This window comes from Lactuca serriola, chromosome 5 (assembly GCF_051521515.1).
Source record: "Lactuca serriola cultivar US96UC23 chromosome 5, Lser_US96UC23_V15, whole genome shotgun sequence".
Classification (NCBI taxonomy): Eukaryota; Viridiplantae; Streptophyta; class Magnoliopsida; order Asterales; family Asteraceae; genus Lactuca; species Lactuca serriola.
Window position 1 is genome coordinate 174,491,313 of NC_136412.1, and position 8,099 is coordinate 174,499,411.

Sequence of the window (8,099 nt, forward strand, 5' to 3'; positions counted from 1 at the left end):
GCCCTTCCTCGATTTTCCGGCCAAACCAAACCACACAAAACACACTAAACTCACAGGATGACACCCACAACCCCCGACATGAATGATTCTGAAACAGTACGTAGCTCATACAAAATAAGGAAACGCTATCGCAACCGCCATCACGGTGACAAGCGATGGTCGGAGGTAGCAACAGCGTGACGGTGGCAGACTCGAGCTAAAACGGAGCAACAGAAGAATGAGAAGAGGATGCGTGCGACCTAACCACAAAAAACAACAACACCCATGAACAACGATTTACGATCACCTCGTGACCCTTCGTCTTCGCCGACGACGGAACCAGGATGATGGTTGCTCCGGTGATTCTTCGGTGGTGGCGAGGAGGCGGCAATGAGATAGTAGTGAGACGTGTCTTCGCCGGCAGCCAAGCTATGATGGCATCTCGATGGTGATGCAGAAGGCGGCGGCGTTCGGGACTCCATCTAGTCGGAAAACGAGAGAGACATCCGGCGGCGGCTGGGGAGAATGAGAATGAGGTGGCGCCGGAGGTGGGAGGTATAAGGTGGCGGCTGGGAATAGTCTTCTAGGGTTAGGGTTTCATATGCCTTAAATACCCGATACCTCTTAAACTTTTTGCCATAATGACACAATTGGCCCATCCCCATAGAATCTTCTTCAACTCAAGTCCGACATTTACCCCTTTAGCCCCTATTCCCATAAATTATTACAAAGTAAATCCCATATTTACCTTTTAAACACTATCCCTGAAAATCTTTAGTAATTAAGTCTGAGATTTACAAAACAGCCCCTTGCTTGACAAATTCTTTTCAATTAAGGTTCAGAGTTTACCATTTAGTCCCCGCCTTCATAAATACTTACAAAATCAGTCCGGAACTACACTTTTAACCCTTAACTTCCAGACTATGACAATTAGCTCTGGGAGACCATCCTTTTACATGTAATTATTTATTTTAGGGCTACTATTCGTTCATTAATTAATTTATTTATTAAATAAATAAACAGGGTGTTACATCAAATTTGGAAAATACCTTTCAAGTTTTGCTCTAAATCTATTTTCCTTAGTTTGTGACACACTCGGCAGCAACAACAAGGCTACTACATTCTTTTCTTCCCTCCATTTGGAACCAACGCTATTTGTAAAGTCATCAGATGAAGTTGATTTGGAACCTCCATACCCCATTTTCCCTCGAAAAAATCTTTTCTTTTTCAGGCATTTTATCAAACACCTAGTGTTCTTTATGATTATCTTCAATTTTCTGTAAAGCAACCAATACACACAAACACGAATGTTGTAGTAACTATAGTAGGTAGTTGTTGGATTAGTGTCTAAGTCCATAACTATTTTGGTATGTACTTGACCCGATGGTGTATGGTCCTTTTGGGTTGCCTTTACCAAAGCAACTTGATAGGATGAATTATAGAGAGAGAGAGAGGATTAATTATGACTTATTAATATATTATGAGAATAATATATTAAAGGAGAAATCATATTGTTTAATTAATATTAGTCAATAATTAATTAAGAATTAATTTTGTGGCTAAAAGGGATTAATTAAACTTAAGGGACTAGAACTATCAATTGTGTGATAGTTGAATATTGGGCTAATGGACTCCATATTAGAGGGGTGGACGAATTCTATGGGGAAACCCATTAGAAATCATCCAAGGCTTCTAAAGAGGGAGTCTATGGGCTGCTTAGGGCCTAAGCAGTCAAATTAGGGTTTCTTTGTTAGACAACCTTAATAGCCTCACTATTTAAGGACCCCTAGGGCACTAAAAACGTGGCTAACTGATTCCTAAGTCATCCTCTTACTCTTGGTGTTTGTGAGCCATTAGAGGTGTGACATTTGTGACACTAAGCTTTCAGAAGCCAATTACAAGGAGGATTTGTGATTGTTATTGCTACATAACAATTAAGGTAAGATCTAAACCCCATTCTTATGTTAATATCGATTATCACATGCCAGATATAGGGTTTAAAGTCTTGTATGAATGCATGTACAATAGAGAAACCTAGATCCAAGCATTACGGTTTGCATGAGCACATAGGATGTTCTTATGGCTAAAACCCATCGGTAGTATCAGAGCCATGATTGGTTTCTATTGTATTGATGCTTTGTGTTTCATTCATGCTTAGAAAATCGATTTTTTGCTCCTCTGACTGAGAAACTCGTCGAGTCCCAAAGTGAACTTGTCGAGTAGCATGAACTCGGTGAGTTCCCATGTGAACTCGACGAGTTTTGCTGTCAGACAGAGAGATTTTCGGGATTTCTTGTTGTTTTGCTTAAGGATAATTACCTAAATCATTTTTGACTGATAAAATCCGAATTTTATTACTGTTATATGATTATCCTTTCCAAGTCAAAAGATAATTCCAAATCAATTGAATATTTACTTCCTTATATGATAAATGTTAATTTTTTGGATTATCTGATCATTATATTTGCATGAAATTGAATTAGGTCATAATTAGATAATCACCAATTAATTGCTTAATTGCCTTATTTGTATTTTGATCTAATAGTTTTCAAAGGTTTCAAAACTTGCCCTCAAGTTTTGGAATTTAAATTTTTGATTAAAAAGTTTAATTTTGAAATATTTAAATTCTAAACCTTAATGATTTGAAATGTTTCAAAACTTGCCCTCAAGTTTTGGAATTTAAATTTTAATTAAAAGTTTAATTTTAAAGTGTTAAATTCTAAAACCCTAATTTTTAAAAAGTTCAAATTGTACTCTTATGGTTTTATTAAACTAATTAAGTGTATAATTAAAAGAGAGTTAATAAATCCATAGTGATATGGTTTATATTTAATTAAATTAAAAGTGTAATTTATTAAATTAGACCACCTAGTATTTTAAAAGTGTAAAATACACCCTATACTATATATAACATTAAAAGTCTAATATTATATATTTATAACTTAAACTGCTAGTCTTACCGTTAGTAGGCCTCATTCACGAAGCCGATCTATAAGGGGGTATAAGGTTATGGCCTATAAAATGGCCGTTTAATGGGTGTCCACTCTCACCCACCGCTTCCTTGATTGGTGGAGGGTCGTTATCCGAACGAGTAGGATAGGGCAACCCCTTTCCATTAAAAGTATAATGAAGTATAAAGTAACTAAATGTTTTTACAAAATTCTCAATCTTAGTTACTTTAGGCAAAAGTGAATTTGATGCAATTCCATGAAATTACACTTTGTACCCTTGCGAAGACGTTAGTGGAGCGTGTGTGGTTAACCGGCACACTAAATGGTTCTAAGCAAAGGTAGAAAAGGGTGACTCAATGTTTTTCATAATTCGGTGGAGCGTGTGTGGTTAACCGACACATCGAATATGTGATTGTAACATTGGGGGCACCATGTGAGTTTGCATGGTTATTCACACCCTGTTTTGTGATCCTCGGCATCCTAGTCGCAAATCGAGGGGCATATCGAGATTTAAACATGTCATTGAAAAGTTCAATGAATCTCAAAGGATCTAAGAGTTTTTCATTACATTTAAAACCTAATATCTTTTTCGTTTTTCATGGTGGAAAATTAGTGAATCGTCATTCACTTACCTTCAAAGGTTCTGCAATTTGGGTTACGGCATCCCTCTCCCAAGTTATAGAGTATTATGTTGGGTCCTAGCCTTAATATCTCATTTGGATGATTTATTAAGGACTCAATCAATCAACTAACTTGATTTTTCTCCTGTTTTGTAGATGTATGAATCTAACCGTGGTCTTCCCGAATCCCATGGAAAAGGTTTTCCTGCTCAAAGTGAAAGTCTGTTACATAGTGAAGGTGAAAGATCGATCCCTGCATTATGGACTAGCTTGGTTTCACTTCCTCCACCTCCTCCTGTTGTTCTCCCAGACCCACAAGATCGAAGAATTGAAAAGTTCAAAATCACTCAAGCCATGTTGGCAATGAAACATGAAGATGTAAAATCCGTGTGTGCTCACGTCCTAAGGATAAAATCACACATCGATAGGTTGAAAATGTTAGGTGCATCTTTTCCAAAGAAGTTGGTTGTAGAGTGGGTTCTTCAGTCACTCCCTAAATCATATGATAAGCTCATAAGAGAGTATTATATGATGGATCTTGACGCGACACTCTTTCACCTAACTTACATGCTTATTACTGCTGAATAAAAAATGATTTGGCAAAGTAATGGAGCATATTTGTCTGGTAATTCAACCAACCATGCTTCCATGGTCGCTCCAGGAGAAGCCACCTGTTTTTTCTGCCAAGAAAAGGGGCGTTGGATACGAAGCTTCCCAGAGGACCTGAAGAATCTAAGAGATGGGAGAGTCAAGAAGTATGGCTCTACTTCAGGTAAAATCCACTATCTAACTCCATTAAGTTCTTATTCATTAATTCTTAATACATAATGTGATAAGATTACATTTGAATGTTTTGCAGGATCAAAGAAAGGAGAGGAAGTTTGATGGAAGAACAAGATGAGTCTGATCACGAAGAAATGGATCACGATCGCATAGATTCAAAGATCAGATTTTGAGCTAGGAAGTTATGATAGATTTGTTAGGAATATTTGATTACATAGTTTTTCAGTTGATTTTGCATTGTAAGGACATGTTTTCCGCTGCTTTTATGAATAAAATGAATTTTTTGATTTGTATTATATATATATATATATATATATATATATATATATATATATATATCCTTGCAATGAAATCGTTGTGAAAAATTGATGTTTGTGTATTTCTATAAATGGATGTGATTCTTAGTTATGTCATTTATGGTAGTGTCAAAAAAATTTAAGTAAGGAAAGATTCCCATCACCCAGGTTTCAATTGGACAGAAACTTGGAATCATATGATTTGAATCATGTGATGTATGGAAATCTTGGTACTTAGGAAATTAAGACTAATTCCTTGATCACACAAGTATATGATTCAAGTGAAGGACTAAAGGACTAGAACACAATGTTGTGCACTAGTCAAGTCCACCACAAATAACAATGAGACTATTCGTCATAATTCACCAAAAGTCTGGTAAATGTGGTTATACTTACAAGATTAAATGTAATTCTGAATCATTGAAAAGTTTCAATAAATGGCAGAACGAATAAGAAGAATCAATGAAGGCAGAAAGATAAAAGGTTTCTCAAATCTAAGAATAAGGGATAGTACTTTTATATCAGTTTTATGATCGTCTTAATGATTAAGAACCATATCACAATTGATCCTCTAAGGACATCTTAGTGCACTAGTATGGCTAAGAAGAGGAATCGGAAATTGTTGAAATGGTTAAATCAAAAGGATGAGTCATACTTCGTGCCAAAATCAAGTCTTAGAATCGTACTCCAAGATTGTGAATTGAGTGACACACACTCATCAAAGGTGAAGTAGAAAATTGTTTTTCATACTCTTGCATGTTTGAAATTGGTAGGTTGTGATGTCTTGGAGAAGACAAGGACCAACTAAGACCAAATGTTTGTAATGTTTTGTCTTGATATAAACACACACTAACTCTTGGATATTTGTTTATCAAGAAATGTTTCTTCATAAGAGAATCTAATATATCAAGAGGTCAGTGGGAGTCTGAAGATCTTGAAAAGATTCCGGAACTAATCAAGAGTAAACCTATTAAACACTAGCACACGACTTGAGGTTTGTAACCTATCGTGTTGACAAAATTCTATTTCTGTGCCAATCCTATTGTTTGATTATGCATATGAGTTCTACGAGTTCTCAATAGACTGCATAAGGCAAGCACCTTGTTCAATGAAAGTACATTGACTGGTATAGGTGAGCTGCTAGATAACTTGGAAGCAATGGTTGGACCCTTGATGGCAAGAAATTAAGAATGAACAAGTTCTGTCCATAAGAGTTTGAATTTGTCACAAACATTATCTTTTAATTATGGTTATGGCAAATTCACATGGATAGGAACACATACACCATAAAATCTAAGTGTCATAAGGTTTCTCTCCTTCATGAAAAATGATTGTGAGGAAACGCTTTCACTAAGAAAGATTTTAAGAAGATAGCAACTGTGTAGATTGCATTCTCAAATTCGATTATGATTACGACATCCCTCTTCATAGTTCGAATTGTGAGATTTGGCAATTAGTCTAAACATTTAGGATTTAGTAAAATAAGTTCTGAATTAGTTTAGACACACATGTGAGCTATCTAAGTAAAGGTGTGTGATTTTGAGAAGGTTAGATAAAGGCTTATCGAAGCATCTCTTATTAAAAACAATGAACTTTGGAAGTCAATAAGTATTGTTTTCTAGAAGTTTAGCTGGTTTCTAAATATGTGTCAAAGCTAGTGGGAGCATAAATGTTATGCTGGAATGGATATAATCATCATGTTAGTGGGAGCATGATTATTATTTAAGTACTGCAAGTTGGCAATATTAATTATAGAAAAACATAAGTTTCACTTTGCAAAGTTGCAGGGGTTGAAAAGTTGTTTTTGCTATAACTAAGGGAGAGAATGTTATACTTCATTTCCAATCTAAAAGCTTAGATCGAGAAATTTTAATTGAATTTAGTCAATGATATATTTATTATTTGCATTCTCAAAGCTCGATTATGATTACAACATCCCTCTTCATAGTTCGAATTTCGAGAACATGGCAAATAGAAATATTATGACAATATTATAGCAAGAAACTGGTAAAGTATCATGTTTTTCATTATGAATCGTATCCCACACGCTTCGGGTATAGGATCGATTGCATATGTCGTAATATTCGACCGTTCTAAAAAAAATTCAAATGCCTAGGGTATTTAGACGGAAAAGGGAAATGGAACCGGTTTTGTCTAAAATTAATTAAACAACTGCCAAGGACAATCTAAGGTTCGCCAATGATTGGTCGCTTGAGGATAGTTGAAAGTATACCCCGAAAACCAAAGGCGGAAACATTTCCGGCGTTGACTCCACGTTGAGTATCAATCCAATGCACATAGTAAAACAGTAAACACAAAACATTACATTACATAATATTGTTTACATTTGTTTGAAAGAAAATTTATACAAGTGTTATACATATATCATACGAATAAAAGTAAAGACGAGTCTTTGGAACGCTCCGTCTTCTCCAAAAGGTGGCGGTGTACCTGTCTAACGCTGACCTGAGAATACAAGTGGTTTGAAAATCAGCATAAAGCTGGTGAGTTCATAAGCGGTTTAGTTTTGAAAAGAGCGAGTTTCCTTTGCTTTCTGAAAAAGTTGTTGTTCAAGAAAATCCCATATTTTCTTATGAAAACAGATTAGTTATCTTTCGTTACAATTTTGAAAACGGTTTGTTATGTCATTCCAGGAAAATCCCATATTTTCCTAATAGTTTAATTATTCGTTTGTTACTTTATTCGTTTCTAAATTCGTTACTAGTTGTTATGTTATCTCAAGAAAATCCCATATTTTCCTATGTATTGAGGTTGGTTCATAAGTTTGATTTCGAAGTACTAGTAAATATCATACTTGTAGTATTAGTTAAGTATTCTAAACTCTTAGTTATCCTACATTCGAATGTCTATCATCTACTAACTTAGTTGTATTTTCGAATATTTGGATTCACCATAAACGTACATTACAATATTTTCAATTATTCTGATGATTTCCAAAAGAGTACATTAGTTGTATTTTCGTATCTCTGGCGACATTCTAAGGCGGATGTATTCGAAACTCAGTAGAGGTCCAGAGGCGTACTTTCGTATTAAATTCGAAACTCTAGTGACATTCAAGGCATACACTAACTGTATATTCGAAGTCTTGGTGTCATCCAAAGGCGTTATTTCGCATTCGTAGTCCTATTTCTATTCGTATTCGTATTCGTTCTATGCTATTAGTTATATTCGTATTCACATTCGTATTCGTACTAACCTAATAGTTATATTCGTATTTGTATTAGTGTTCGTATTCGTATTCGTATTTGTACTATCCTATTGGTTATATTCGTATTCGCATTCGTATTCGTGTTTGTACTATACTGTTGGTTATATTCGTATTCGTATTCGTATTTGTATTAATTTTAGTTATGATTAGTATGATTTCTTTTACAAAAAGTAATATAGTTTAAAACACTTTTTAAAGAAATTTGACTTTAGTCTAACTGTTTACCTTGCAATTCGAACCA